The sequence below is a fragment of the Silene latifolia genome, chromosome 1 (assembly GCF_048544455.1).
Source record: "Silene latifolia isolate original U9 population chromosome 1, ASM4854445v1, whole genome shotgun sequence".
Classification (NCBI taxonomy): Eukaryota; Viridiplantae; Streptophyta; class Magnoliopsida; order Caryophyllales; family Caryophyllaceae; genus Silene; species Silene latifolia.
The window spans coordinates 174,198,601-174,224,087 of NC_133526.1; the positions used below are offsets into that span (position 1 = coordinate 174,198,601).

Genomic DNA, 25,487 nt, shown 5'->3' on the forward strand with positions numbered 1-25,487 from the left:
TGATCTCCCTCAAGAATGATACAAGTGATCCCAAGACTCAATTTCTGTAAATTGATAAGCCAACTGTTTAGCTAATTCTTCCGGAAGAACTCTTGGTCGATAGATTTCCGTAAATCCTATCTATAGTCCACCATAGTCACAGGATCGTACGAGTGACCATAGTGTTGAGATAAAATAGGTCAATCGGTTCCAACTTACCCGACGTAGAAGGGGTCATATTATGCCTACCGACGAAGAAGGGACTCATTGGAGTTTGACCTATAAAGACCGTTCTCAATTTTGGTTTATACGAGGAAGATCCCATCAACTTAATTATAATTCATTTTAAGTGAACGAATAACTAGCGTTTGCGTGAATGAATTAATTTAGGTGATGGCTTAGCATAGATCGTGTGACATGAGAATGTCAAAGAAAACTAACTCGTGACCTCTAAATGTGTCAGTTTTCATGCAATAATTAGGTGGTTTGGTATTTAGGCGGAATATGATGCATATTATCGTTACGGAAAAATAAATAAAAGAATGCAATACGTAAATAAAAATTCCTAGTGTGGCCTATCCTAATAAAAAGAACATAAAACAACTTTGGAATCCACCGTTGGACCCGAGAAGCTTGTCTTGATGTTCCATCTTGATCCATGTAGCGGGAGTGAGCATCCGGTCTCCATCTTTGGTCTTCTCAAAAATTACAATTTAAAATTACAAATATAAACCTATTTACATTCTAATTAAAACTGTAATTACAAGTGAAAAATCCAAAACGGAGATACGAGATCTCAAAATACAACCAAGACCGTGTTCCATCATTACGGTAACACGTTCTACTAAGGCCACACTAAGTTACAACAGATTGTAAAAAAAAATACGTAATAAAAAGCATTCAAAAGCATTCAAAATTAACGATAAATAAAATGCATCAACTAAAACAAATTTATTCGTGACATAATTCCGTAATTATGTTAAATTTATCCAAACCACCTTTTAACGATTAAAATTCATGTGATAAAACCGCTTCTATCAGTTTAATTTTAATCTTATACAATCCGTTACTATAAATACGCTTTAAAATAACTCAATGGTACGTGTGTGAACCGTTTCACAATCATAGCGAGTGTACAATATCCGTATAAAGTACATATTAAGGCCAAAAGAAAATTTAAAGCAAAAAGAATAAATTTTCAAAGCTGCCAGAACAAAAAATCCCTCGATCCAGGGACACAAGTTCTCGATCGAGGAAGAAAAGGGCTCGATCGAATGAAGCTGCCATTCGATCGAGGGGTTTGCCAATCAGAAGGTGCTCGATCGACTAATCACGAGGTCGATCGAGGACCTTTATCAGCAAAACTGTTCGATCGAGTACGAGGAGGTCTCGATCGAGCAGTCAGGGTTTTAAAAGTGGTCGTTCGAGTACAGCAAGGACTCGATCGAGTAAAAACAAGACAGAATAGCACTCGATCGAGTAGAAATACGCTCGATCGAATGCAAACATGGCTGAAAACTGTAAAACCCTCGTGAAAACGATTTGATATATCAAAACAATCTCAAGTTTGATCAAAAACGCATAAAAACAATTTTACAATCTGACAAAACTTGACATATTGTTATAATCTCCGTATAAAACAACAATATGCATAAAAACAAATCGAAAACAAGATGAAATAACCGTGTAAAACATGTCACGGTTTCAAAAAAAAATTTCAACCGTGTAAACAAGGCACGGTTTTCGAGACAAAAACAACCGTTTCAAATCGTTTTATGAAAAATCACAATGAAAATTTACGTGGCCTCGCTCTGATACCACTTGTGGGGTAATATCCGTATAAGACCCTCTAAATTTAGGATTATAACGTAAATTTAGCATGTGAAATATTGTCATAAACGAAAAACAACAAAGAAACAATAAGGATTAAGAATCAACCTCGGGTCCTTTGTAGTGCGGCGTAAAGAACAGAAATCAACAGAGATTTCCTCCTAATTGTTGCACCCAAGACCGTCTGAGACTATGCCCTTGTGCTAGAAATGCTTTCTAATTGACTTGCAATATAGAGAAAGCTCTTGTGAGGTTTTACGATGTGAGATCTAGGAATTTTAGAGAAAATGTTCCGAAACCCTAATATTTTCGAGAATGAATGATTAGGTCAGAAGGAGAGGGAGCCTCTCCTTTTGTTGCCTCGGTCCGCGGGTCTCATGGAGGAGGGAGTGGGCTTTCCACTTTCTCCTCATTATTAACTCGTGGTCCGATCAATTCCGCTTAAAATGTATATGACGGGTTTTGTTATAAACTGTCATCGGTTATCGGTTATTAATACATTGACTAATAACACGGATTAGTCTAAATATTAATACATGTCCGACAAAGACAATATTGTATAATTTATTCAATATACATTAATTAAATATAATCGTTTATATTTAATTTACGAATTAACTGTTTAATTCGCCTTAGCCCATTTTATTTAATCCGTATTAAATATAATATCTCAACATCACATTTTGACTAATTACTAGTCAAATAACTCGGACTAACTGGTTAGTCAAAATTGGCATCTACATGATCTGTATTTTCATCTTGTCACATCTCTCAAACGTATCCTATAGGTGTGACTTTTAGGGACCAGTTGATCACCGCCATCTGTATGACAATAACGTCAAACTTATCTAGCAAGCCAACCGTTATTGATAAACGTGGATCAACTGATAATAATACCAAAAGTATGCCCTTTGATCCTTTTAGAGATTTATAAGTCCTTGCACTAACTGTTAAGGACACCAACCCCAACAGAAATGTCATCTTGGTTCGTTTTGGATGACGATTTTGATGAAGACAATGGTTACGGTGAATCCCCCATTTTCAAAGCCGAGCTGGATGCCTTGGAGGCTGCGATTTACGGGATAGAACCCACCAAGGAGGGGAATGAGAAGACAGCTGAGTCAGTGATTGTTCCTAGCACGGAGGAGGTAATATACTCTTTTGTCAACGATTCCGATGTTAGGAGCAACCAACCTGAGGTAGTTAATGATAATTTCATTATTGTTTATTAATAGTACACTATCTCATATGATTTCTGCTTTTTATTTTGATGCTCTATCCCCTCCCGGTTGGACAAATAATTTAATAATGTTTCACCGTATTTGTCATCGAAAATTTATTAGGCTGAGATAGTACTTTATATTGCTTTCATATGCTCTTTCTTTATTATGGTGCTACTTACAGTTTTGTGTAGCACATGCGCAGTTATTTGATCGGTTGTTACGTGCTTTGAGATGTTTTGACTGGGGTTAATTGAAATGGCTGGATGAAGAAAAAGATGGTGGAGCTGGGACCTGTCTGAAACTAGCACTACCCGGGAGGCAACCCGGAGTTTAAATTTTTAGTTGTTTTACATTTCAGTTGTGTGTGTAAAAATTGGTTTTTAAACCATAGACTCTGCGGAACAATATTCAGACTTGGTCTTTTGTTGTATTTGTGGTTGCTTTTGCGTCTTTACAGGTGTCATACTGTCGCCTTGGAGAGGGCACAATAGAGAGCTCTTGATCGAGTGCCATTCTACTCGATCGAGTGTTTAGTCGAACGATTCTTCTTCTCGATCGAGCATCCACAAATAATGACCATTCGATCGAGACCTTTTGCAGCCCATTCCACTCGATCGAGTCCTTTTCCCTCTCGATCGAGTAGATTTGTTCTGATTAGCTTCTTCTGACGCTGTTCTGCAGCTGTAACACCCGCGAAATTCTCATTTTGACGTTTATAATTTATTTAACCGTTTAATGAATTTATTTTATAATTTTAAATTAATTAATTTAATTTATTTATTTTAAACACGATTTTTATAAAAGTAATATATAAAAGCTTATTTTATATAAAAATACGTATTTTAGTCGGACAGTAATAATAGTGACAGAAATAATATTAGTTTCCGTCTTAAGTTAATATAGACTCGAGACATTATTCCGTCTAGCTATAGACCGTCACATTTTCACATGTGAGGCTAATTTATTCTCGACCAATCCCGTTTCGACAACACATATCTACCTACCTTTATTACCACTCACTAAATTAACAATATTTTTACACACTCTCTCACACTTTTTGACCAATCCTAACCCACTGACCCCCTTACCCTTTCATTTCGCATTTCCGGTCACAACAAGAAAACACCTGCACCAGCAACAAACCAAATATTTCAGACAAAGCTCTTATAACACCATTTTCGTACCCTTGTAACACAGATCCCGGCCTCATTTCTTCACCATTACTCTTAATTATTGTACCATTCTCCTCCTTACTTCCTCCTTCATCTTTCAAGGTAATAAAGTCTCATTTTTGATGGTTTCGTTTTTCACCGTCTTATAAAAGTTTCGGTTTTTGCCTCAACCCCTTCGTTTTCTTGCTCTTTACTGACGGTTTCGAAGACCCGGTGGAAAACTCAAGCTTTGGGGACCGTTTATTCGAAGAATAAGGAGTGTTTAAGGTAATGGTGATAGGTTACTCGACAAAGTGTCGATATTTCGCCCTTATTACTCGGTTTTATACTCTTATTTGTCGTAAAGTTTGGATCTTTATGTCCCTCTCATGTGTGTGGTTGAATATGTAAATCTCTTCTTACTTTCTCTTAATTCTTTCTTCTGTATTAATTTTTTTTTAATGTTCCTCGTTGATGCCATGTTTCAATCCATTTGATATGTTAATACTATTTCTGTTGGAGTAGTTAGTTTGTATGTTTGCGCGCATTTCTGGTTTGTTTATTTGTCGAATCTCGGATATTTTTTTTATGTGATTAGGATCTTTAATTTTGGATTAGTATGTAATTATGTGATTAATGATAATTTTTAGCTGAAAGATAAAGATTAGTGGATTTGGTGTAATTTGATGTTTTAGTGTGGTTTGTTTGCATTTTATTTGAGCAAATTTGTTGTGCCTCGTTACAGATGAGCCATTGGCAGTTGAGATGACCTTGGAACAAATCATATTTTCTGTAGGCCTTCTTATGTTTCCTTGAGTAATCAGTGCCTAGCTAACATACACCATGTTCCATCTCCTTTTGTTCTCTTTTTGTGTTAATATGCATTAGTTCAATTAAGCTTAATATGTTCCTTCAATTGGGTTGTTTGTATGAGAGAAACGACATCCTTTTTCGTGCTCGAAAACTCGTCTTAAAATGACTTCAATCTATATGTTTTAGGCGTCTGCTAGGGCTCTTTTCGGTCAACTTTGTGGACTGTTTTGGGTGTTTTTGGACGCGATTTATGAGCTGAAATTGTTGTTGGTTCGAGTAAATTAGATTACTCACGTCTTGTGTGCATATACATGAATGAATATGGTCTTTTGTTTGGATGAATTCGGCCTTGTAACATGCTTAAAAGTTTGTCTTAAGACGGCCTCATGAATTTGCTAGAAAAACTATGTATATATAAGTTGATGATGAGTGACTTTTGTGGACTGTTTTTGAGTGGATCCCACGGATAATTTGAACCAAATAGTTGACTCCCGCCTCCTTTATATGTCCAAGTATGTAATAGGTTGATGGTATGTGAGAAATTTCAGTTCTTTCATGCTTAAAATTTTGTCTTAAGACGGCTTCACACATTGTCTAGAAACCATGTGTATAGATTGTTGATGGGTGTATTTTGTGGACTGTTTTGAGTTGCTTTCTTGGGTGATTTGAGCCTACTTGTTAATTTACGTCTCATGTGTATATACATGTATGATTTGGGTAACTATTAGGGACGATTGCCGCCTTACTCGTGCTTAGAAACCCGTCTCAAACTCACTCGTGTTAGCCTGGACACCCGTCATACCTGACCGGGACAACCTCCAACACCACTGAAAATATGACAGATGGACCGGCGTCGAAAAATTAGGTGGTTTAGCCACTTGAATCACTAGATTCGGAGTCCGTATGAGTAAATGGCGCCCGTTTTACCGTTTCAAGTTCTATAAATATATTTATCCTTTGTGTATAATGGTTTTTTATGCTTTTTATTCGTATCATGACCAAAGTTTTCTCTTGTTGACTCGTATATGCTTATGGGAGGTTCGGATTTTGGTTTGTTTACGTTTTGTCTCGTGTTTCGTATTACGTGGCTCATAAATATCGTTCTTTTACATATTAGGCTTTAATTGTTGGATTCAATTGGTTTTAATTGTTGGGCTCTTTTGGTCCTAAATGTTGGGCTCATTTTGTAACTTGTATTAGATTTGTTGTATTCCTTAAATTTTCACATAGCGTAAACTATTCATTACTACTTGTTATATTTTATTTATTTTATTCAACCGGCATGTTAAATTATGAAGTGAAATATTCATTAATATAATACTTGTATGAAATATTTATTATAAATAGTTACTTGTAGTGAATCGTATTCTAGATAATGTCTAGTATTGTTCGGTTATGAGAGTCTTGATTCTATCGGATACTAGGGGTGAGCCATAGGCCCTCTAGTTGCAGTATGATCGTCGGGAGTGATGTTCCCATCCGTACTTATGGTGATGCAGGCCATAAATATGAATGTGACATTAATCATCCCGTCCCTGAGTCTTGATCCTATCGGATACTAGGGGTAAGCCATAGGCCCTCTAGTTGCGATAAGGTCATCGGGATTGATGTTCCCATCCGTACTTATGGTGAGATGCAAGCCATAAGTATGAATGTGACATTAATAATCCCGTTCTACGTGCTTGTTTGTTGTACTTTTTGGTTATATTTGGCCATGCGTTAAAGGTAACCGCTGAGCCAGATACTTGTTTGTTGTGCCTCGGACATGTTTTAAAGGTAACCTCTGAGTCGGGCACTTGTTTGTTGTATTTGGCCATGTTTTAAAGGTAACCGCTGAGCCAGATACTTGTTTGTTGTGCCTCGGACATGTTTTAAAGGTAACCTCTGAGTCGGTTACTTGTTTGTTGTATTTGGCCATGTTTTAAAGGTAACCGCTGAGCCAGATACTTGTTTGTTGTTTCTCGGACATGTTTTAAAGGTAACCTCTGGGTCGGACACTTGTTTGTAGTATTTGGACATGTTTTAAAGGTAACCGCTGAGCTAGATACTTTATGTGTTGTGCCTCGGACATGTTTTAAAGGTAACCTCTGAGTCGGGCACTTGTTTGTAGTATTTGGACATGTTTTAAAGGTAACCGCTGAGCCATATACTTTAGAGGTCGTGCCTCGGACATGTTTTAAAGGTAACCGCTGAGCCAAGGTACTTAAGGACTTGTGTCTCGGACATGCTTTAAAGTTAGCCTCTGAGCCGGATGCTTTGCTTATTATATGATGTTAGTAGTCCCATTTCGTGTATTGTATGTTATTTGGTTTTCAAAGTTCATGGCTAAGGTTTCCATTCACGTGTATTATGATGTTAATCTTATTTATACGTGACATATGATATTCTATCGTGTTTATAGTTGAATTATCATTTATGACGTTTTAGTTAGATTGTCTCATATGTATGTATCATATGCCTTATCTATGATTGACTACGCATGTTTTGAATGTTAGTCTCATATCTCAATTCTTGCATCAAATGGTTATATTCATGATGTTCTAATATGTTCTCGTTTATCTGTGTTTCGACATTTTGTGGCTGGGAGAACTTTGAGTTACTCCGCACTGACTGTGGCGTTCATGTTTACATGAATGACAGGTTGTGAAGATGCTTACGTGGGGAAGACGTGTGGGCTAGCGAGAACTAAACCTTGGACTAGTAGTTGGTTTATTAGGATTGTTTAGACTTCCCTTTTATCTTTTGTCATTCGAGGGATATATTTTTCCTCACCTTTGACTATCGCGTTAGTATAATTTAATCTTTATTTCCGCATTCTTTATTTGTCTTTTAGATTTTTATGAACCCGCGCTTTATAAACTTTAAAAGTTTAAAAAATTTCCTAAAATTCCACATTTTATAAGTTATATTTTCCGCGTTATTGCGGGGGTTCACAGTTGGTATCAGAGGCTTTATTGCTCCCGACGCACACACGTGTACCCCAAACTTAGTTTGAACTTGACCTTGAAACAATGGATGAGAGATGGGTAGAACTAAGGACCTAAGTTGGTAGTCCCTTTGTGTATGCTATTTGTTAGGTGCTAACTTGATTGATTTATTTGGTGTCTTGAGAAGATGGTGCGACCAACCAAGGTGGAAAATACTATCATGGAAGCCCTTACTCAAATTCTCCGGAATCAACAAGATGCCAATGCTCAAGTAAATCATCGTCCTAACTCCCGTGGCAAGAGATCCTTTGTGCCCTCATCTTCGTCATCTGCTAAGAGGAAGAAGAAGCCTTTTCCAAGAGGACAAGTGCAAGGTGGACAAACTCCCTCGTCGGAAGACAACCCTGAGGAGACCCGCAAGTGTTTCAAGTGTAGGCAAGCTTATCACCCCGGAATTGGATGCTACGATATGCCCTTGAAGTGTTACCTTTGCAAGAAGCCCGGTCATTTCATCAAGGATTGCCCCGAGAAGAAGAAGACTTCTCCCCCTCATGATCCGGAAATTGAGCCTAGAGGAGTCGTTCGTGTCGCGAATCAAGTCGGAGCCGTCGTTCCTCCCGACACCGCTTCAGGTGTGTTTCCTATCCTTGATCAAACTTGTCTTACTTTTATCCCGTGATACCCATCCTTCTTCTAAACTCCTTTTTGTTTTACCTTGGGAGTTCCTCTCATATCATTCTTTCCGTCTTACCCTTGGAATTCTTGTTGTGAATCTTTCCTCTCGATTCACCTTTGTACCTTTCCCTGTTCCTTGACCAAAAGCTTTATCGTCCATGCATCTCCTATTCTTTTGGTTGTGCTTTCCCTTTTTAATTCTAGTCTAGCTTATAAAAAAAAAAAAATCTTTCTTTGACATCCTTGTTGACCTTACTTCGACTCTTACCCCTAGAAAATTCATCATAGCTCTTTGTTTGGTTAAGTTTAAATTCTCTTAGCGTGCTTTGTAAACGTAATATCTAAGTTGTTTTTCCATTTCGTACAATTTCTAAACATTTCAAACCACCATTTTGGTCCGTTCTTAAAAATTTATATCGCTTTTACAAAACTTTACCTATTTTAAGGGTTTGAAAATGAAAATTTGATTTAATTCTCTTTTGTTCTTTGAGTATAACTTCTTTTTATTGATTTTTAATTTCTAAACCCGAGATTACTTTTAATTTTGCTCAATTTCTAACTAACTTTGATCCATTTATAATTTATTTGTCAAAGTTTGATGTTATAATTTCAAGGACTTGACTCCTTTTTGAGTTTTAAAAGTGAAACTTTTATTTTTATTTTGGCTTTTGTAAAAGAAAATTTGAGTGGATTACTTTTTCAATTGGTTTTAACGTTGATAGGATGTTAGAACCCGTTATTAGAAACGTTTGATAACTTGTTCTACACTTGTCGGCAAATAATTTTGTTTTAAACTTGTCTTTGACTTGGAAAGTTAACGCTCTTGTGTGCACGACAAGAGCAATTTCGTTCCATGAAGGAGATTTATACCTTGGAAACTCTTCATAAATATTTTCGAAAGTATTCTGATTTTGGATTTCTGTAAAGGATTTGATTTTCGACCTTGTCTTCAATTTGGAGTGTGATGTTCTTGAATGCGCAACGAGAGCCTTTCCATTCCTTCGATGAGAATCTGGTACTGTTGGAAAATTTTACTTGAAAATTTTGAAGGAACTTTTAATTTTTACAATAACTAACCTTTTAATGTTTTGGTTGCCGATTTCAAAAAGTCCAGTTTTATTTTAAACCCTTTCATTTCTATTTTCAAGTTTCGAGGACGAAACTTTTTAAAAGATGGTGAATGTAACACCCGCGAAATTCTCATTTTGACGTTTATAATTTATTTAACAGTTTAATGACTTTATTTTATATTTTTAAACTAATTAATTTAATTTATTTATTTTAAACACGATTTTTATAAAAGTAATATATAAAAGCTTATTTTATATAAAAATACGTATTTTATTCGGACAGTAATAATAGTGACAGAAATAATATTAGTTTCCTTCTTAAGTTAATATAGACTCGAGACATTATTCCGTCTTGCTATAGACCGTCACATTTTCACATGTGAGGCTAATCTATTCTCGACCAATCCCGTATCAACAACACATATCTACCTACCTTTATTACCACTCACTAAATTAACAATATTTTTACACACTCTCTCACACTTTTTGACCAATCCTAACCCACTGACCCCCTTTACCCTTTCTTTTCGCATTTCCTGTCACAGCAACAAAACACCTGCACCAGCAACAAACCAAATATTTCAGACAAAGCTCTTATAACGCCATTTTCGTACCCTTGTAACACAGATCCCGGCCTCATTTCTTCACCATTCCTCTTAATTTTTGTACCGTTCTCCTCCTTTGTTCCTCCTTCATCTTTCAAGGTAATAAAGTCTCATTTTTGTGATGGTTTCGTTTTTCACCGTCTTATAAAAGTTTCGGTTTTTGCCTCAACCCCTTCGTTTTCTTGCTCTTTAATGAAGGTTTCGAAGACCCGGTGGAAGACTCAAACTTTGGGGACCGTTTATTCGAAGAATATGGAGTGTTTAAAGTAACGGTGATAGGTTACTCGACAAAGTGTCGATATTTCGCCCTTATTACCCGGTTTTATACTCTTATTTGTCGCAAAATTTGGTTCTTTATGTCCCTCTCATGTGTGTGGTTGAATATGTAAATCTCTTCTTAGTTTCTCTTAATTCTTTCTTCTGTATTAATTTTTTTTTAATGTTCCTCGTTGATGCCATGTTTCAATCCATTTGATATGTTAATACTATTTCTGTTGGAGTAGTTAGTTTGTATGTTTGCGCGGATTTCTGGTTTGTTTATTTGTCGAATCTCGGATATTTTTTTTATGTGATTTGGATCTTTAATTTTGGATTAGTACGTAATTATGTGATTAATGATAATTTTTAGCTGAAAGATAAAGATTAGTGGATTTGGTGTAATTTGTTGTTTTAGTGTGGTTTGTATGCATTTTATTTGAGCAAATTTGTTGTGCCTCGTTATAGAGGAGCCATTGGCAGTTGAGATGACCTTGGAACAAATCATATTTTCTGTAGGCCTTCTTATGTTTCCTTGAGTAATCAGTGCCTAGCTAACTTACACCATGTTCCATTTCCCTTTGTTCTCTTTTTGTGTTAATATGCATTAGTTCAATTGAGCTTAATATGTTCCTTCAATTGGGTTGTTTGTATGAGAGAAATGACATCCTTTTTCGTGCTCGAAAACTCGTCTTAAAATGACTTCAATCTATATGTTTTAGGCGTCTGCTAGGACTCTTTTCGGTCAACTTTGTGGACTGTTTTGGGTGTTTTTGGACGCGATTTATGAGCTGAAATTGTTGTTGGTTCGAGTCAATTTGATTACTCACGTCTTGTGTGCATATACATGAATGAATATGGTCTTTTGTTTGGATGAATTCGGCCTTGTAACATGCTTAAAAACTTGTCTTAAGACGGCCTCATGAATTTGCTAGAAAAACCATGTATATATAAGTTGATGATGAGTGACTTTTGTGGACTGTTTTTGAGTCGATCCAACGGATAATTTGAACCAAATAGTTGACTCCCGGCTCCTTTGTATGTCTAAGTATGTAATGGGTTGATGGTATGTGTGAAATTTCACCCCTTTCATGCTTAAAATATTGTCTTAATACGGCTTCACACATTGTCTAGAAACCATGTGTATAGATTGTTGATGGGTGTATTTTGTGGACTGTTTTGAGCTGTTTTCTTGGGTGATTTAAGCCAACTTGTTAATTTACGTCTCATGTGTATATACATGTATGATTTGGGTAACTATTAGGGACGATTGCCGCCTTACTCGTGCTTAGAAACCCGTCTCAAACTCACCCGTGTTAGCCTGGACACCCGTCATACCTGACCGGGACGACCACCAACACCATTGAAAATATGACAGATGGACCGGCGACGAAAAATTAGGTGGTTTAGCCACTTGAATCACTCGATTCGGAGTCCGTATGAGTAAATGGCTCCCGTTTTACTGTTTCAAGTTCTATAAATATATTTATCCTTCGTGTATGATGGTTGTTTATGCTTTTTATTCGTATCATGACCAAAGTTTTCTCTTGTTGACTCGTATATGCTTATGGGTGGTTCGGATTTTTGTTTGTTTACGTTTTGTCTCGTGTTTCGTATAACGTGGCTCATAAATATCGTTCTTTTACATATTAGGCTTTAATTATTGGATTCAATCGGTTTTATTTGTTGGGCTCCTATGGTCCAAATTGTTGGGCTCTTTTGGTCCTAAATTTTGGGCTCATTTTTTTAACTTGTATTAGATTTGTTGTATTCCGTAAATTTTCACATAACGTAAAATATTTATTACTTCTTGTTATATTTTATTTATTTTATTCAACCGGCATGTTAAATTATGAAGTGAAATATTCATTAATATAATACTTGTATGAAATATTTATTACAAATAGTTACTTGTAGTGAGTCGTATTCTAGATAATGTCTAGTATTGTTCGGTTGTGAGAGTCTTGATTCTATCGGATACTAGGGGTGAGCCATAGGCCCTCTAGTTGCGGTATGATCGTCGGGAGTGATGTTCCCATCCGTACTTATGGTGATGCAGGCCATAAATATGAATGTGACATTAATCATCCCGTCCCTGAGTCTTGGTCCTATCGGATACTAGGGGTGAGCCATAGGCCCTCTAGTTGCGATAAGGTCGTTGGGATTGATGTTCCCATCCGTACTTATGGTGAGATGCAAGCTATAATTATGAATGTGACATTAATAATCCCGTTCTATGTGCTTGTTTGTTGTATTTGGCCATGTTTTAAAGGTAACTGCTGAGCCAGATACTTGTTTGTTATGCCTCAGACATGTTTTAAAGGTAACCTCTGAGTCGGGCACTTGTTTGTTGTATTTGGCCATGTTTTAAAGGTAACTGCTGAGCCAGATACTTGTTTGTTGTGCCTCGAACATGTTTTAAAGGTAACCTCTGAGACGGGCACTTGTTTGTTGTATTTAGCCATGTTTTAAAGGTAACCGCTGAGCTAGATACTTTTTTGTTGTGTCTCGGACATGTTTTGAAGGTAACCTCTGAGTCGGACACTTGTTTGTAGTATTTGGACATGTTTTAAAGGTAACCGCTGAGCCAGATACTTTATGTGTTGTGCCTCGGACATGTTTTAAAGGTAGCCTCTGAGTCGGGCACTTGTTTGTAGTATTTAGACATGTTTTAAAGGTAACCGCTGAGCCATATACTTTAGAGGTCGTGCCTCGGACATGTTTTAAAGGTAACCGCTGAGCCAAGGTACTTAAGGACTTGTGTCTCGGACATGCTTTAAAGGTAGCCTTTGAGCCGGATGCTTTGCTTATTATATGATGTTAGTAGTCCCATTTCGTGTATTGTATGTTATTCTGTTTTCAAAGTTCATGGTTAAGGTTTCCATTCACGTGTATTATGATGTTAATCTTATTTATACGTGACATATGATATTCTATCGTGTTTATAGTTGAATTATCATTTATGACGTTTTAGTTAGATTGTCTCATATGTATTTATCATATGCTTTATCTATGATTGACTACGCATGTTTTGAATGTTAGTCTCATATCTCAATGCTTGCATCAAATGGTTATATTCATGATGTTCTAATATGTTCTTGTTTATCTGTGTTTCGACATTTTGTGGCTGGGAGAATCTTGAGTTACTCCCCACTGACTGTGGCGTTCATGTTTACATGAATGACAGGTTGTGAAGATGCTTACGTGGGGAAGACGTGTGGGCTAGCGAGAGCTAAACCTTGGACTAGTAGTTGGTTTATTAGGATTGTTTAGACTCCCCTTTTATCTTTTGTCATTCGAGGGATATATTTTCCCTCACCTTTGACTATCGCGTTTGTATAATTTAATCTTTATTTCCGCATTCTTTATTTGTCTTTCAGATTTTTATTAACCCGCGCTTTATAAACTTTAATAGTTTCAAAATTTTCCTAAAATTCCGCTTTTTATAAGTTATATTTTCCGCGTTATTGCGGGGGTTCACAGCAGCTGTTTGCGACCTCCCATGTTGCTGGCTGGTTTGAGGAGGTCCCTACTTCACGTATTCTTGTGAGTTTTCCGCATCTCCACTCTCTCTTCTTTTTAGTTTGCATTTTCTTTCCTTATCTGTGAGTACAATGAGGGCATTGTACGGTTTGGTTTGGGGAGGTTATGCATCCATATCTGTGTCTGCATTTATGTTTTTATTGCATTTCTGTTATCACGTTTAATTTCCGTATGCATTGTTGTTTATTTTTATAAAAATCAAAAATCTCATAAAAATTTAAAATTCATAAAATTCAAAAAATTTCATGTTTACTTTTGCATATAGGTTGAGTCGGAACGGTGGATTTCAATGATGAAATTGCACTATAATTTGTCCTTTTGCTTAAGTCGTGCGATTAATTAATATCTTCTAGTTTTGTCTTCTGCATATCTACGAGTTAATGTTCAAATTTAGCTGAACGAATAGACTTGACCTGAAATTTTGGCAAACTACTTATAAATTCTAAGGAACTAGAGCTTAATAAACTGGTGTCATTTATGACCAGTTCATGTAGGATTGTGAGCAGTATACTCCTTGCATAATATGTAACATTAATTTGCTCGTATATGAAATTCAATTGCTTATTACCTGCATACATTCGGGTTAGTGGTTGGTGTCACATGCAGGGAGGTGCTTACATTCCCCTTTTCTTTCATTTTACCTATTAAACTCCACATTTAGTCAAATTTGCCTTTTGACCCTTAACTACATCCAAATTTAGCCTGCCTTGTCAAGCTAGTTTAGTGTATATTTTTGCGGTATATTTTATCGGTCCGAATTTGGTTTGTATTATATTGAATTGGAGTTGGTAGAAAGGAAAGCAGGAGGATGAGATAAAAAAAGAATTGAAAAATGAAAAAAAAAACAGAAAAAGAAAAAAAAGAAAGAAAAAGAAACCGAAAATAAAGGAAGAAAAAATTTGAAAAAAATGGAAAAATGTTTGTTGGAGGTGTCACTCCTATACTTTATTTATATCTATTGAGGAGTATGTTCGGTTCGGTTTGGTGAGTTTGAATGCCAAATATGGGCATTGTGCTTAATTTTGATGGACTAGAAATGGATATTGATACCCGTCGTGAGGTGTCAAAAATAAATTTATAATCTCCAACTACAACTATAGCTAGCGGCAGTCGGGTCGAACCACAGAGAGACAGACGTAATTTCTAGTTGTTTAATTTCGGTCTAAGGTAACAGAAATGTGGGGGGGTTCAGTTGATTTGATCTATAGCTAAGGACAATAAAAGACAATAAACTAAAAAGACGGATAAAAACAGATATTAAAAGGGTGCAAGGATGGTCGGTTCACTATAGTTTCGGCGGCAGCAAATTAGGTAGGTCTAAATCAATCTCGTGAGATGGGAAAATAAGAGGTCTTCTCGGTCCACTCTCACAAGCAGCATCTTTCGATCTTGCTACAGGTCCCTAATACCACTAATACTGACTTTCGTCCTGAAAAGTGACTAAAAATCTAAACGATACCTATCTTTCGATCTCAGCAAAGTTTAGTCATTTTAATTGGTAGTCTAATAACCTTCCCTATCTTTCGATCTAATGGGTCAGTTCTATACCAAGCATTCAACTAGTCGCATGCATTCGATTCGTCAAATATAACAATTAAAACAATTAAAACGAGATGAAACTCACGAGGTCAGTCGATCGACCGGGTAGGGTGGTCGATCGACCAACACGCGATTAGGGCTCCCTAATTCTAATGCCGCCTACACTATAATTCCCCTACATCCTAGCACAATTAATTTAGCTACTCATGATACTGATAAAAACAACAATAATCATAACGAAATAAACTATTGAATTCATGCTTGAAGTAATCAAATAACAAATAGCGATAAACGATAATTGGCTTTGGATACTAACTAGCAATTCTATATCTATGAACAATAAAAAGGCAATGGAACTGAAATAAGAACAGAGGAAATACCGAAATTGCAGAGAAAAGGATCCAAAAACCGATTGCAAAAGAGTAACTTTATTGACAGAAAATAATCTAACTAATGAATGTTTAATTGTGTTAAGAACTGTATGCTAAAACTAGATGCCAAAACTGAATAACCTAGCTTACGTTATATAGAATACAACGTAGTTCTTATTCCAAAACCTAATGTACTATGGGCTTGCTATTTCTCGATCTTTTAATTCTCGTCTGAGTAGCGGTGTGGTCGATCGACTGAGGTGACCGGTCGATCGACTGGGCTGCAGTATACAGTAGCTTCTGCTTGTCGTGGGTTGGTCGATCGATTAAGGGGGCCTGTCGATCGACTAGTTTAGCTGATAATCCGTTTTTAACTTCTCGTGGATTTGTCTTTCGGGCCTCGAAATGCGCACCAAGCTCGTTCCTTGAGTAAGTAATTCACGTCAAATGCTATGCAAGATACTCATGGACGGATTTGGCTCAATATCTACTCATTTTCGCATAAATCTGCAATATTACATAAAAATACGAAAGTAGACGAAATGGGGCAAATAGTAGCATAAAACTACACAATTGAGCTCTGAAATGCGTGTAAAATAGGATGTAAAACATCATATAAAAGACACGCATCAAACTTCCCCAAACCAAACCCTTGCTTGTCCCCAAGCAAGAACTAGACTCGGTCCTAAAACCTAGTGGAACGAGTTCAATCTCAGAGCGAAATGCAACATGTAAAGCCTAAACCAATTTAATGCAATAACCAACAATCAATTAGCAAATTAATCATGCAAACGAGTTATGGAGTCGTTAGAAATTTCTGAACCGTCAACTATAGAGACTTATCAAATTGGACTCTCGCGGGTCGCTCAAATCACTCATAAACACAGGTGAATATACGTATAAGATAGAAAGAATTCATTTTGTAGTGACTCTCACCTAACTACGACCTATAAGAACATGCCTGCAATATAATATGAAAGTAATCTCTACAACCGTACATATGCATTCCAACCGAACAGATGACCATGACACATGCCGAGGTAATATGGATATGTGAGGTAATGGGTAAGAAGAGGCAAAACATTTTATGGAAATGAGGAGGTATAGGTGATCAAGCTAGTACCTAACAAAGCCAAATGACAACATCCTTCTTCTTGCTCAAAATTCAAACGACATGGTTCTATAGCAAGCACAAATCTCACAATCTCCGGTATAAAGCAATCAACCAACTCCCCATAAGATACTAATGCAACATGGGAGCAAAAATCGCCATAAGATAAAGGCTTGAATTATGCGAATTGATTTCTTTTCGGACCACAGTCGATCGACCAAGTAGAGCAGTCGATTGACTGCAATGAACAGTACAACATTCGTTTTTTCTTTCTTTTTCGAATCATTTTTTTTATTTCTTTTCTTTTTTCTTTTTTCTTTTCTATTTCTTTCTTTCCTTCTTTTCATTTTCCCAACAACATCTCGATCGAGCAAATACCACCAAAAACGAAGTAACAATCCCAAAAACGTAAACTACTAGCTTGACAAGGGCAGGCTATATGTAGGATGTAGTTAACGGGACAAAAAGGCTATTTTTGGAAGTGTGGAGCTTATGGGCGAAAATGAAAAAAAGAAAACCTCTACCACATGTGTCAACAAACCACAAACCGAATGCATACAAGTATTAAGCAGATTAAGTTCATATTTATGCACATTTATGTAACATGCCTTATAAAGAGTACTACTCACATTCCTAATAAACCGGTCACAGATGACACCAGTTATAAGCTCTAAATCTCAGAAATATGATGTAGCTTGCCAAAAATCTAAGTCAAGTCTCAAGTTCAGCAAATAATTTAACAAAAACTCGTAGACTATGCAATTGATTCTACTAATAACATGTCAATTAGCAAGGCTTAGGCATAAAACAGATGCAAATGCAATGTCATCATTGAAATACTACCGTTCCGACTCAACCTATATGCTAAAATAAACGTGCAATTTTTTTTGAATTTTGATGAAATTTTTCAATTTTTTTTTTTGAATTTTGTATATATGAGAAATGAAATAAACAATGCAAAACAAAATGTAAACGTGAATGCAAGCAAATGATATGCGACGCAAAACCCTTCCCCAAACCAAATCGCACAATGTCCCCATTGTGCAAAATCATGTAATGAAATAAACGAGAAACGGGAATTTGCGAGAAAATAAATAAATAAATATGACAAGAAGTGAAAAATCGGAAACTCACAAGACTTTAAGCGCAGAAAAAGGAAACCTCCCCAAACCAGCGTGAGCTAGGAGGTTTCAGTAGCCAGCAATGCTACCAATAAGTACCTGAAAGACAAACAAATACTACGCATAAAATCGAGAAAACAATAATGAAGCGATAATTATGTGCACAATTGACAAAAACAGAAGAAATAAATAATATGACGAAAGATAAAGTGGAGTTGAAAACTCCCTCAATTCCGCAAATCGACCAAACACAGCAGGGGAGAGGTCGTGAACAGGTACTGCAGTGCAGGGCGGTCGATCGACCACATCACTCAGTCGATTGACCAAGGCGAAAGGAACAGTAGCTCCTGGAAACTGCAGACCAGTCGATCGACTATGCAGACCAGTCGATCGACTGAAAAATACTGCTGTAACTTCTGATTTCTTCGTATTTGCTCAATTACTTGAGCTAATGAGGTCTAAAAACCTGCAAGTGCACAATAATACGCGCTCAAAATTGCGCAAAACCCAAACTAAAGTCTAAAGTGCTTAAAAACTCCTAAGCAATAAAATTAAATGCGAAGTCTCACTCACACAAAAGCAATAAAAAGAAAGTCTAACAAAAGCAAATAAATAAAGGTTTTTGATAAAACATGTGATCAACTAGTAGTTGATCAAGAACGGCCATGGTATGGCCCACTTGGTCGGCTTCTGGCCACAAGAGGTAGCCTCAACGGTGCTCATCTTCTCAGCTGCACCCTTCTTAACTTCAGCATCCGCATGGCTCAACGGATCAACACTTTCATCATCTCCCCAATCAATGACTTCTTTCGGCTCATCAAAGTCCAAGTCGGACTCCCTTACTCTGACTGGCTCATCTTCAACTTCCTCATCAGTGCCATAGCTAAGGCAACCAAGACCGCCTCGTGAAATGATTGGCTCCTTCACAGCTGGAGCAACATGCGGCTCTTCCTTCCCCAAACCAGCTCCTGCAATATCAAAAATAGATGAATCTTCGTCCAATTTGCTCCCAGTCTGGGGCGGAGGGGTTACGACAGGAATAGGAATAGAGACAGGCATATCAGGAAGCACAAAGTAGGATTTCTTTTCAGAAACCGTATTGCAAGTCACATGCCACATGGGGTCTTTCTTCTAAGTGGGTTGGGCAAAAACAATGGAATGCTTCCCTACTTTGAAGGTCAAGGTTCCCGAGCCTACATCTATGACTGCACCAGCAGTGTGCAGAAATGGTCTATCCAATATGATAGGAATATGGGCATCCTCAGGCATATCAAGCACCACGAAGTCAACAGGGAAGAAGAACTTCCCTATTTGCACGGGAATGTCCTCTAAGACTCCTATTAGCTGGACCGCAGTTCAGTCAGCCATCTGTACTGTCACGTCGGTCACTTCAAACCTAGTCAATTTGAGCATTCTAGCAAGACTCAAGGGCATTACACTTATACTGGCTCCTAAGTCACATAACGCCTTTTCGATAGAAAAGGTTCCTATGCTACAAGGAACGGAGAAGCTACCTAGGTCTTCTAGTTTGTGAGGTGCAGTGTGGGTCAGATAAGAACACGACTCTTTAGTAAGTGCGACAGTATGCACAGTTTCAAGTGACCGCTTTTTAGATAAAAGTTGTTTAATGAATTTAGTATAAGCGGGCACTTGGTTTACTAACTCGAGAAAAGGAACTTGTACATTCAAGCTAAGAATAAATTTTTCAAATTTATTAAAAGATACCTGTTCCTTCGTCGGCACCAATCTCTCCGGATAGGGGGTTTTAAGAAGTAACTTAGCCCTCTCCTCTAAATCTCGCATGCCGGCGTCGATGGATTTAGGCTGAAAATCCACCACCTTCTCCTTATTGAAGCTTGAACCCTCTTCAGACCGTCTCAAATGTGAGCCATTAACCGACATTAGGTCGTACTTCGGAACCGGAATAGACCCATCAGCAGTCGGGTCTGGCCTCAATATTTTCGGGGCAGTCGTACCCCGAAACAAATGATCCCTCAAGTTATCGGGCATTGGAGGACAAAATTGTTCACCATCAGCAGCGGTTCCAGTCGATAGACCGGTTAGGTCAGTCGATCGACTAAGTTCTACAGTTCTAGAAGCTGTTTCTTTGCGCGCTTCAGTCGATCGACCGGGTATGTCAGTCGATCGACTGATATACCTGGTAGACGCCTTTTCTTCCCTTTGTTTGTTCCAGCTTTGTTTTGACTCGGTTCCGACTTATCTTTTTCAGGGGCATCCTCAATCATAGCAGACCCCTCCAGGGTAGACCCGCTCCTCAAAGTGATGGCATTAAGGGTCTCCTTTTGGTCAGTTTGAGTCGGTAAGTGTCCCGGAGCTCGAGTGGTATTCTTACTAGCCAATTGAGCAATTTGGCTCTCTAGCAGTTTCATCCCGGCCTCTCTAGCATGGGACTCCTTTTGCAACATATTCTTCAACTCAGCAAACTCAGAATTTTGGGATTGTTGTTGCTGTGGCACATAGGGAGGTTTTTGGTACTATTGTTGTTTATGAGGAGGCACATAAGTCTGCTGCTGCTGCTGCTGTGGAGGTTGAGTCGGATTCAGGACATTCTGGTTACTCCACCTCAAGTTGGGATGGACATTCGGCTCATAGTACGTGTTTGTCTACCTGTAATTTTGAAAGGCAGCATAAGACTCGAAGGGACTAGGACAATTTTCTGAAACATGTCCCTCAGCTCCACATCTTCAACAGACGAAAGGACCGTCTGAAACAGCATTCACATGATACATCCCTCCTTTTGAAGCTCCCCCCAACTCGTATTTGTCAAACCTCGCTGTGAGAGCCTCTAATACAGCTACAGAAAGGGATTCAACACTCCTTCTCTGATTGCCTCTCGAATTCCTATATTCAGCTTTATGGGTGGCTAAGTCATCAATGATCTTCCACCCCTTAGTCTCTCCCATATTCTCAGCAAATCGGCCATTGGCTGTAGCATCCAAAATAGCCCTCTGATCGTCATACAACCCGTTATAGAACTGATTACAAAGACTCCATTTTTCGAAACCATGGTGCGGAATGGTTCGCACCAGCTTCTTGAAACGGACCCATGCTTCATGAAATTTCTCATCAGGTCCCTGTTTAAAGCTCGTGATCTGAGCTCTAATGGCATTTGTCTTCGAGGCAGAGAAGTATTTCTTGTAGAATGCCAGGGCCAAAGAATTCCAGTCGGTGATCACATGAGCAGCTCGATCCAGATCTCTGTACCACTCCCTTGCATCATCACGCAGTGAGAATATAAACATAGTCTCCTTTATCTGGTCCTGGGTCACACCGGTCGGCGGGGGTATAAAGCAGCAATAATCAATAAATATCTCCATATGCTTGGCTGCATCTTCATTTGCAGCACCCCCGAACTGGTTTCTCTCAACCAAGTTGATATAGGAAGGCTTCGGTTCGAATTTCCTATCAGCTCCAGGTAATTCGAACCCCTTGTAAAGATTTGCAACTGTCGGCTCAGAATGACTTTCTATAGTTGCTTCTTCAGCCATGATTGGAATGTCTGGAGAAGTGACTATCTCAGCTGAAGAAGTAGAAGCAGGAGATGTAGGTGGATCTTCTTCGAACATCTCGTTCTCGTAGTAAGTAGACAGAGTACTCAGCTCTTCCTCTGTCGGTAATACCCTTGATGATCGTCTCAACTTACGCAAGGATTTCTCAATCTCAGGATTGAACGGTACTTGTTCACCACCCTATGACCTGCGCATAAGAAGAAACTACAAAAAGAATATAAGAAAAGTTTAAGGAACGGATGTCCCTTAAACTAAGAAAGACTAAAAATAAGACAACTAAAAATTAGAACAATTGCCTCCCCGGCAACGGCGCCTAAATTTGATTCCCGTCGTGAGGTGTCAAAAATAAATTTATAATCTCCAACTACAACTATAGCTAGCGGCAGTCGGGTCGAACCACAGAGAGACAGACGTAACTTCTAGTTGTTTAATTTCGGTCTAAGGTAACAGAAATGTGGGGGGGGGGGGGGGTTGAGTTGATTTGATCTATAGCTAAGGACAATAAAAGACAATAAACTAAAAAGACGGATAAAAACAGATTTTAAAAGGGTGCAAGGATGGTCGGTTCACTATAGTTTCGGCGGCAGCAAATTAGGTAGGTCTAAATCAATCTCGTGAGACGGGAAAATAAGAGGTCCTCTCGGTCCACTCTCACAAGCAGCATCTTTCGATCTTGCTACAGGTCCCTAATACCACTAATACTGACTTTCGTCCTGAAAAGTGACTAAAAATATAAACGATACCTATCTTTCGATCTCAGCAAAGTTTAGTCATTTTAATTGGTAGTCTAATAACCTTCCCTATCTTTCGATCTAATGGGTCAGTTCTATACCAAGCATTCAACTAGTCGCATGCATTCGATTCGTCAAATATAACAATTAAAACAATTAAAACGAGATGAAACTCACGAGGTCAGTCGATCGACCGGGTAGGGTGGTCGATCGACCAACACGCGATTAGGGCTCCCTAATTCTAATGCCGCCTACACTATAATTCCCCTACATCCTAGCACAATTAATTTAGCTACTCATGATACTGATAAAAATAACAATAATCATAACGAAATAAACTATTGAATTCATGCTTGAAGTAATCAAATAACAAATAGCGATAAACGATAATTGGCTTTGGATACTAACTAGCAATTCTATATCAATGAACAATAAAAAGGCAATGGAACTGAAATAAGAACAGAGGAAATACTGAAATTGCAGAGAAAAGGATCGAAAAACCGATTGCAAAAGAGTAACTTTATTGACGGAAAATAATCTAACTAATGAATGTTTAATTATGTTAAGAAGTGTATGCTAAAACTAGATGCCAAAACTGAATAACCTAGCTTACGTTATATAGAATACAACATAGTTCTTATTCCAAAACCTAATGTACTATAGGCTTGCTATTTCTCGATCTTTTAATTCTCGTCTGAGTAGCGGTGTGGTCGATCGACTGAGGTGACCGGTCGATCGACTGAGCTGCAGTATACAGTAGCTTCTGCTTGTCGTGGGTTGGTCGATCGACTAAGGGGGGCTGTCGATTGACTAGTTTAGCTGATAATCTGTTTTTAACTTCTCGTGGATTTGTCTTTTGGGCCTCGAAATGCGCACCAAGCTCGTTCCTTGAGTAAGTACTTCACATCAAATGCTATGCGAGATACTCGGGGACGGATTTGGCTCAATATCTACTCATTTCCGCATAAATCAGCAATATTACATAAAAATACGAAAGTAGACCAAATGGGGCAAATAGTAGCATAAAACTACACAATTGAGTTCTGAAATGCGTGTAAAATAGGATGTAAAACATCATATAAAGACACGCATCAGATATGTTCCATTTGGTTATGTTTAGGTACTAGCTTGGCCGCATATACCCATACATTTCCAAAAATGTTTTGCCTTTTCTTACCCATTGCCTCACTTTACCATACTTTTGTAAGCCCTCGGCTGTGATGGACCGTGTTTGGTTGGAATGTGTGTATGGTAGTTAGAATTGTCTATCATATTAGCTGCATGCTGTGGACATGGCCCACCTGAAGGTCCGGTTCGATCTGCGGATATACAACGGTCTTTTTGAAAGCCACGCTCGGCGGCGTAAAAAAGCTTTCGACCGGATCGTATTAGATCGGTCGGGTTCGTCTCGGTAAGGGTCTCGAAACGATTAGAGATGTTCGGAGTCGCCACCAAGCATTTGTGGGATGCCTGGAACCCGTTCCAATTCCACTTTATACCTCGGTCAAATCGAAGCACAAAGCAGCGTTTGACATAGGTACTAAAGATAAGGAAATCGTCCCTCTTTAGCATCCTATCTCTAGAATGACTCTCGTACACCCTGGATAAGGTCATCCACTATCCAAAGTTTTTGAGTAAGAGGTGAAGGTACGTATTGGGAAGCCCTTTAATTAAACACCCAATCCCGCCCGCGTTTAGCGGTCTCTACTGATCGATCTTGGTTGGTTGAATGCAAAAGTTGATAAAACGGTTTAAATGCATGAATGCGCATCCAATGATTTAAACCTAACATGTGAGAGCTTTCTAAGTCAGTTGATTTAATCCAAGTATCAAGTATAAGATGTCGAGTTAGATTAATGATTGATTTGCATGCAAGACGGAAATTAAACATCCATTTACCGTATTAGGTTTAGGGTGCATAACATGATCCATTTGTCTTAGTAAGGCATTTTGCAAATATGGTTTGAATAGTCGAATAGTCATCTGATCTGTCCTATATCCGGGTTAACCAGAGTCGGGATCGTCCTAGACTAATGCTGGAAGGGAACAGGCCCTGTACCAGACGGCTATATGAGGCGCGAGCCAGCCGGCGGTGTAAGGGGCCTCCCTCTGGTTTTGAAAATGAGAAATGGAGAGCCTGTTTAGGAGCAGGTTAGCCCACTGTTTATGTGTCGTGTTCTGACTTTTTAGAAAACGTTATAAAACGTGTTGAAAATGGGTATTTGAACCCGGTTTGATTTGAAGGGATCGTTTAGACTGCATTTGTTGATTTGAAGAACTAGACTCGAATAATCATCGTTATTTGATAATATTCGGTGTCGGGTTCGATTTGACAAACTTGACATAAATAGTTTTGAAAAATGATTATGGACTAAATGTTTTAAGTCAATTTGAATGTTATTAGTCGATACTCATCATCGTACCAGGGTTAAAAGCCGGCATGGTATGTAGAACCAAGGATGATTTTGTGTTGGTGACTAATATGTTTGTTTGAAAATGTAAAGAAATGAAATAAAAGGCTTTAAAATACCTTCTAAATGTCATTAACCAAATATTATCACCGAAACACGGATTTAACCGTCATGGTATGAAGAACCAAGGGTGAAAAATGCTTTATGGTTAAAACATGTGAAATGAAACAACAATGGTTCGAAAATACTTGAAGTGGTGAAAACCGATTACAAATATGAAAAATGGGTTAAGGGAAATGACGAGAACAAACACGGTTGATTTCTGGTCTGAATACCCCATTTAGGCGCGAGCTAGTTGGCGACCTAAGGGGCTTCTGCCTCAGACCAAAAATCAGTTTTGGCTCGTTTATTCCATGTTTTGTTTCATGTTATGCATGTTTTAGCATGTTAGAGTCATGAAACAAATGAAAACATAATAAAAGAGGATTTTTACACCCTCATACTTACATGTTTGGTTATGGCGAGTGACCGACGTAAGTGTAATAACTCGTTTGATCGGAAAAAACTCGGTTTAAAACCGTTTTGGTAAGTAAAAGAGTGTT

The 25,487-nt window shown here is 38.0% G+C and overlaps 1 non-coding gene across 1 annotated transcript; it reads left to right on the forward strand.

Moving 5' to 3' along the window:
- Window positions 1–21,234: 21,234 nt before the first annotated feature.
- Window positions 21,235–21,341, forward strand: LOC141621462 (small nucleolar RNA R71). Its single transcript, XR_012532354.1, has one exon. It is a non-coding gene; the product is annotated as a small nucleolar RNA R71 (small nucleolar RNA).
- The last annotated feature ends 4,146 nt before the right edge of the window (window positions 21,342–25,487 follow it).